Below are 8,195 nucleotides of genomic sequence, written 5' to 3'. Positions count from 1 at the left end.
TCCGTTTCGCAAGTGTTGTTGTTTTGAGGTTAGTCGTAAAATATGCCTGCCACCAAGCGAAAACCGAGTGATCTTTCTGCGTCCCGAAAGCATGGGCGGGCATTGGGCGTGTGCATCAACCGGAAAAGCAGCAGAAACATCACGGCGGCACTTCGGCTTTCGCTAGGCGGGAGACGGTGTAAAGGGAGAGGGGGAGGACGAGTTGACGCTACTTAACCTAGCCGGCGGAAAACGCATGGAGGGGCTTTAGCCATACCGGCACTTGCCCGCCACCCAAGCTATGCCAGCTCTCTCTCTCCCCCCCTCCCCCAACCGTGATGTAACACGGGTTTGCACCCCCCAAGGCAAAATTCTGCCGACGCCCATGCCCACCAGCAACATGACACGTCTGCATCTTGTATTAGAACAATTTGTGCAATGCTTTGCCAATTGATAGTGTGCCTAATAGGTGGTGCAGTATCAAAATTTCCAAAATTCAGCATTATGCTTCGGCATTTGAAGTTACTTCAACAATAAAGGGTCCCACATTATTTCAGTGGGAACAGATTTATTCGAAATCTTTGTCACATCAACTGGATCACATGAGGTAGTGGTCACTACTTGCACAGTGACAGAAATGTGTGCCCATATCTCGAACATTATCAGTACAGGGTGCGTAATTATCATGGTTACGCCAACACTGTAGTTATGAAGTCCTTAAAGGGTTACTGACACGAAAATTTTCTGTTGTCGTTTTTTAGCGTCAAATGAAAAGCCAAGCCCACAAGAGCCTAGAAAATGTACTGCTAAGCGTGAGTGCACCCTGAAAAAGTAAATACACTATGTTTTTAAAAGCTAGTTTCGTTTCCTACTGTACCCTGACATCACAACATAGTATGAGCTTTTCATCACATGCTCGCACAAGATAGCACAACATTTCTGCGGCTGCTCCACACCATGGCTCCGTTGGTGACACTCAAGCGGCCATTTTGAATGTTTTGGTGACACACAAGCGGTCATTTTGGAAGTTTCGGTACCTGACGTCATCACGACTAGCCAGACTGCTGCATGAAGTCACCAGAATTGGTACTGTAGCCTGATGTCAAGCTAGTGCCGATGTCGGTAGGTGTGCCATGGAAAAATTGATTTTAATATCAAAATAAAATATCAGCATTTGCTGAGCTTCACACTTGTTCAGAGCCATCTCTGTAACGGGAGATTTGTATGGCAGAATAAGCTCACCTTCGAAAAATGGTGTCAGTACCCCTTTAACGGTTAGCAGAAATCCTGTGCTTAGTTTAATTTATTAGAAGTGCTACCTCATATTCTGTGGTAAAAAAGTACCAATATTTATGCTAATCACAGGATTATGACTTTATTACTACATTACGTCAGTTCCACAACTGGGGAATGTGCCCTAAAGTGAATGATTACAAAGCTACCATCAGTATTTGGTAAACATTACAATATGACTGGTATTACATGCAATGGCATCAGGTAATCTAGGTGATGTGACTCTGCCATGTAGGATGAAATTTTGAATAAGTCTGTTTCTTGGTATAGGCACTGCATTTTACCATCCTCATCCTGTGTAACAATCACAGTAATAAAACTGAGTACCCTACAGTGTAGCCTTCCAAGCAGAGCATGCTTATCAGTGCATGTATACTATGAAAATGCCTGCTTCTTGTCTGGCAGCTTCCAATATAGTATATTCTACACAAGGTAGATTTAACAAATGCAGTTCTTACACAAACATACTATATGCATTCCAAATTGCCATTTATTTATTTGTAAAAAATTAAATGGAAGCTCTCTTAAAGGGGTCCTGAACCACTTTTCCGAGTAATATTGAATGACCTCAGTGTGAGTTTATTGCCTCACAAATCGATTGCCGCAAAAATTTCTCGAATCCATGTAGAACGAGTGGAGTTACAAGGATCAAGGATTTGTCGCACGCTTTAAGTACAGGGACCTTAGCATTAAGTGCTTTCTCTCTTCTTTCATCCCGACGCGTGCGCTGGAAGCTACACAGCGAGGGATGGCAAAGGGGGTAAAGTTAGGTACGTCAGCACACGTCATAAACTTGAGAGCGCATGACGAAACGCGATCGCTCTCTCCCGCTGTGATTCGGGTGTGCTGGTGTGGCTCACTGTGTAATGTTAGTACACTATGGAACACGGTGCCGGCATGTGGTGGCACCCTGTGGCCAGAAGCTCATCTGATCCAAATGAGAGGAAAAATTTCTGAACACAGGGTGTCACTGCAGCCAACGTATTGACAAGTCGACTTGTCTTCAGCAGTTGCTGCCTTGAAGAAGACAAGTCCGCTTGTTGAAATGTTGGCTCCAGCGACACCTTGTGTTCACGAATTTTTCATCTCTTCAAGCTTCCTTCTTTCCCTGAACTTCTGCCTGACCTGATCCAAATGCCACCCTTGATTTATGCTGGCTATTGGCCAATAGCATGCTATCTGTTTTACATCAAGCAGCAGGTGCCCTGCCCACCCAAGAGAGTGAGGATGGGCCTCTGTATCAAGAGAGCGTGCTTGATAAAATAATAACTTCATGCTCTGCTTCTAAACTCTCCTTACCATGTATGACTGCAAGATTTGGCCGAGCTGTTCATAGTAGTGTCTGCTTTCCGCAGGATGTGTTTTCTCATCAAGCCTGAGGGGTGCTTCATGGCCCCTTTAAAGGGACACTACAGAGAACGTTAAGCTATGAAGCAAGCCGAGCGGCCTACACCTAGAAGAAGAAGAAGTCGAAACAAGAGAACAAGACAAAGGGCAGGGGGGAGAAGACAATAAAGAAGTTCGATAGAACAAGATGGAGTCTCTTGTGTTCAGTTAGTAAGTGAAGTTTTATTACATATTTTGGCGCAGTCGGCTTTGACGATCCATGATGTGGGTTACCTTCTTCGTTCAGCCAGCCACAGACAGCCTGGTCTTCACGAAGTACACGCTCCCTGGAGATCCGCCAGTCAATCTTCCCCTCAACGTGACGACAGGTGAGCTCATCTCAATAGTTCTCGAGAAGGCGTCTATATTGCTCGACGAACTCTTGGAAAAAGAGCCTGTGAAGATAAACCTTGGAGTCTCCCTTTTCAACCGCCTTGTGACATCGAAACTAGAGAAGCCAGCTGCATCGGAGCCAACTTTCCATGCAGACCTCTCCGTTGTTCTGCAGGCGATTCAAGCTCAGCAGAAACAAGTTTTCCAACAAAATGAAATTATTCAAACTCTTTTTATCGGCGTTGAGCCCGAGAGACAGCCGTCCTACTGAGCTTGTGAAACCTGAACCGTTTGAGAGTTTGTCGGGCAATCCAGAGGCATGGATTACTTTCTTTGAATACGCCTGTAAACAGAACGGCTGGGAGGGACACCGACGAACGAGTGAAACATATGCTTCCATTTTTAAATGGCATCGCACGAAAATGGTACGAGTTGCATATCATAATAAAAACTAAATGGCTGCCATAGCAAAGTGTCCCCCCCCCCTTCGTCTGATTTTTCTGCATTTACGCCACTGTTGTGTTTATTAAGTTGATTGCTTTTCCACTTACTGCATGTAAATGTACCTTTCAGACGTTGAAGCACAAGAAGCCTGACAGAATAGGACATTCGGGATATGTTCTTGTAACAGCTGCTGCAGACGGCATTGCAATAAATTCCTTCAAGATTCAGCATTGCCATGATTTCAATTTGTGCAGTTTGCCGAACCAGTTTGCCCTGTGGCTCTACAAGGCAACCACCAAAACAGCTGGCCAGCATCCATACCACATTTATGAAAACGTTATCACGCGTAATTTCACCAAGCTATGACTCGCAAGGAATGTGGTTTACTCCTTTCACCCTCTGGAACAACATAATAAAAATGTCAGCTGGGAGGTGCCCTCATGTCCAGCAGGAATGTCTACTGGTTCAAGCTAGGAGTCCAGCATTTTACAGCTGGGGCTAACATGTGTTCCTGCTGGAAAATCATGCTTTCCAGCCAAGAGTGAAATCTTCTCTGGCTGGAAAATGTATGCTTTCCAGCTGGGAATAATTTCCAGTTACGGCTGGAAAATTCATGCTTTCCAGCTGGGAATAACTTCCAGTTACAGCAGGTAAATGCATGCTTTCCAGCTGGGAATAATTTCCAGTTCCAGCTGGATTATTGAACCGGAAATTTTCCCAGCTGGAGATTTTTCCAGCTAGGAAAAGCATTCCAGCTGGAAAAGTATCCAGCTGGGAAAAATTTCCGGTTCAATAATCCAGCTGGAACTGGAAATTTTTTCCACCTGGGATAGGACATCAATGTGATGCATGGAGCACATGAAAGGAGAGCTTCATCTCATCATTCCGTGGGAGCCCACTTGAGTGATGGGATCAAGCCATTTTCTACCGCTACAGGTCTGGACCAGTGATCGAGTATTTCTTTGAAAAGCGTCAATTGCTCCTACTTGCAGAGCCGGACCTTCCACTGACTTTTGTTATAACGCTCGTCATACATGGCTTACCTCGGGAATTGCAACGACAGGTTCAAGCTAGAGCGCCAAAAACTCTGGAGACATTGCGGCAGTCACTCCAAGGTATGGCCTGTCATTGGACGAAGAGGACAGAAAAGTCACATCGAGATGTTCAAGGGACAGGACTGTCAGGAAACAGGGAGTTTCGTGCGCAGCCTCCAAAGTCTTCGCAAGCGGCAAGTCACCGCGAGTCGTTGCGCACCACCGAGATGGAGTCTATGACTGAAGGACGCATTTCGCAAATATTAGAAAAAAACTAATATAAATGAGGGTTCTCAGTCTGACCCTAAGACACGAAATGAGACTGTTTGTTTGACTTCTCCAAGGTTGTTGCATAAAGACCTGGAGGTCAATGGACAACGCATACGAGCACTGATAGACAGTGGGGCGTCTGTATCTATCCTTAAGAAAAGCAATGCTAATAATCAAGATGTATTCCGGGGAAGGTCTGTTCTTGTGCATGGATACGATGGAAGCGAGAAAGAGTATTGTGAGTGGGTACGTCTGAAAGTGACGTACCAGTCTAAAACTGCAAAGTTGTTGCACTATAGTCGGATACAACTTTAGAAGGCAGGCGAGGCTCCGCCCAGACGTCCGAAACGCAGCAGCCGATCACCTCCGCGACTAAAGAAATAGTCCCGCTCATGCACGCGCCGATGTTCTCCGAAGGCAGAGCCACCGGCCGTCCCCCTCATGACGTCAGTCCCGAGTGCGCGCCCATTGGTGCAGGCTTGTGTTCATCCGCCTTTGAGGAGGAAATGCCGCTGCCTTCTAAAGTTGCATCCCACTATAGTTTTAGACGCAGCAGTGGCGTACGACTTTCTCCTTTCTCGTCCAGATATGAAGCGGTTGAGATTGAATATTTATTGGAACGATGAAGTGTCTGTTGATAGAAAAGCTGACAAAGCGGAGCTGGGACACAAAGAGGACCACCTACGGATACCGAACAAAAGCAGTGTAATTCCACAACTGTACCCCGAACTGGTTTGCTTGGGAGGGTATCCGGCGACTACAAATTTCGAGGTTCCATTTCAGCTTTCTGACAAAACAGTTGTGAAAAAAAAAAAACATATAACTTGACACGAGAGAAGAAAGCATGGCTAAAGGAAGAACTTCAAAAGATGTTAGATGCTAATGTAATTCGCCCGTCGGTGTCTCCATTTGCCTCACCTATTACCATTGCTCCAAAGGAAGACGCTATCTGGCACCTGTGCACGGATTACAGAGCAGTAAATAGCCAGACACTGCTGATTCCTTTTCCAATACCGAGGATCGACACCATCATCAATGAAACGGGAGGCTGTACCTGCTTTTCTCGCAAAGACCTGTGCAAAGGCTTCTGGCAGGTGCCTTTACAAGAAGACACCAAGCAATACACCGCATTTAACACATCATTTGGCATATATGAATATAACCGCCTTCCTTTTGGATGAAAAAACTCATCGAGTTGGTTTAAGAAAATGATGAACGCAGTATTGGACCCGTACATTGGACGCTTTTGCAACGTCTATGTAGACGACATCATCATTTACTCTAAAAGTGAAAAGCTCCACGAAGAACACCTGGCTCATATCCTGACAGCATTATCTGATGCTAGGTTAAAAGTTAATTTCAAAAAGAGTGAGTTCTTCAAAACCAAGGTCACCTTTCTGGGCAGTGTTTTAGATGGAACAACGAAGAACACGAAGGAGGAATCGGTGACTCACATTACAAAACTAGCAAAGCCGTACGATGTACACTCCCTTCGTGTATTCCTAGGATTGGCAGGTCATTTTCGAGCCTTCATTCAAGATTATGCCCTGAAAAGTCGCTGCCTCACAAGACTGATGCAGAAGGATGTTGCCTTTTGTTGGACAGGAGAATGTGACGACGCCTACAGAGAATTGGTCAGCATAATTTTCTCTGACCCAGTGCTGTGCTTACCAGACTTTTCGCTGCCGTTCGAATTGAACACCAATGCGTCTCACTATGGAACAGGGGCCGTCTTGTATCAACGAGATTCCTCATGGCCACAAAACCAACAGCTTCATGTAGTTGAATACTACAGCTACACATTCATCAAGACTGAATTAAACTACACGACAACAGAAAAAGAAGCTCTTGCTGTTTTAAAAGCTGTCCGCTACTTCCGGTCATATTTGGAAGGCACGAAGTTTAAGCTTTATACAGACCACGAAGCCCTAATGTATATATTAAAGATGGCTGAATTGAAAGGAAAGATTGCCCATTGGGCGGGTGAACTTCAGCAATTTGACTTTGAGGTAGCTCATCGCCCCGGAGCCTCCATGAAGGACGCGGATGCAATGTTGCGATTAGCGTTTGTGCTCCCAGACAAAGAAGTTAATGCAGTGAAGATATGGGAAGGAACTGAGGTTTTGCAGCAAACTGAACATGGAAGAGTTGCCGTGCCTACTTCCTTAGTTCCAAAAATACCGGAATTGTATCATGACAGCCCCGAACCAGGTGGACACGATGGCTTTTGGAGAACCTACATGAAATTGACAAAGAGGTCCACATGGCCTCGCATGAAGCAAGACATGAAGGCCTATGTATCATCCTGTCACAAATGCCAGATTAACAAAGTGAAATTTAAGCAACCAATGCCGAAAATGGCTATACCAACACATTCTAACACGCCATTTGAAGTAGTTCATTTGGACTTTGCGGAATTACGGAAAAAGTCTGAAGGAGTTCAGAGGACACAAGCTTTCCTCTTGTGCATTGATGAGTGCACCAGGATGATCGCAGCAAGACCGGGCAAAGAAGACGCTAACAGCGTGATTTCTTTTTTGAGCAAAAGATGTTAGACAACGTAAAGGTAATCGTCTCAGACGATGGACCTGCCTTCCGAAGTCGTCGGCTACAGGAATGGGCTGAAAAGCGTAACGTCAAGCTGCGGTTCACTGCGCCCTATCATCCTGCCGCAAATGGGTTAGCTGAGTGGGCAATCAGAGACGTTAAACAGTACATTAGTATGTATCCAGCATTTAAAGGTGGTTGGAAATGTTGTCTGGAAGCGGCAGTAGCTCACCACAACCATTCATACACAACCGGACTGGGATGTACTCCTCCATTTGCTGCGACTGGGAGACCAATTAACATATCTGCCTGCGGACGTAAGCCTCGGCATTGACAAGAACATTAATCTCCAAGAAGCGGCAAGATCAAAAGAAAGTGTATTAAGGTACTGTGAAAGAATGAAGAGAAATTTCGACAAGCGACAAAATACCGCATTACCAGAACTCGACGTCGGTGACTTAGTGCTGGTGAAAAGAGGACCAAGTCTCAACACGACCTACAAGGGCCCATTTCGTGTTATAAAGATGGCAAGTCAGTAAGGACACTTGAAGACCATATGGTACATGGGTCCTAATGACACCGTGGAATCCGCTGCCATTGGAAATATATTCAAGTATCATCCCAGGAGGGATGTAAACCATGCTGGGGGGAATGAAGCAAGCCGAGTGGCCTACACTTAGAAGAAGAAGAAGTCGAAACAAGACAACAAGACAAGGGGCAGGGGGGAGAAGACAATAAAGAAGACGTTCGATAGAACAAGATGGAGTCTCTTGTGTTCAGTTGATAAGTGAAGTTTTATTACAAGCTATACACTGGTAAACTGCACATTTAGAACACTAAACAAGCCACAGAATTTTAAGCTATAAGGTGTGTGGAAAAAAAGACCAGTGGCAACGTCATCGCACACAC

This window comes from Rhipicephalus sanguineus, chromosome 1 (genome assembly GCF_013339695.2).
Source record: "Rhipicephalus sanguineus isolate Rsan-2018 chromosome 1, BIME_Rsan_1.4, whole genome shotgun sequence".
NCBI lineage: Eukaryota > Metazoa > Arthropoda > Arachnida > Ixodida > Ixodidae > Rhipicephalus > Rhipicephalus sanguineus.
Note: the sequence above shows the minus strand (reverse complement) of the source record.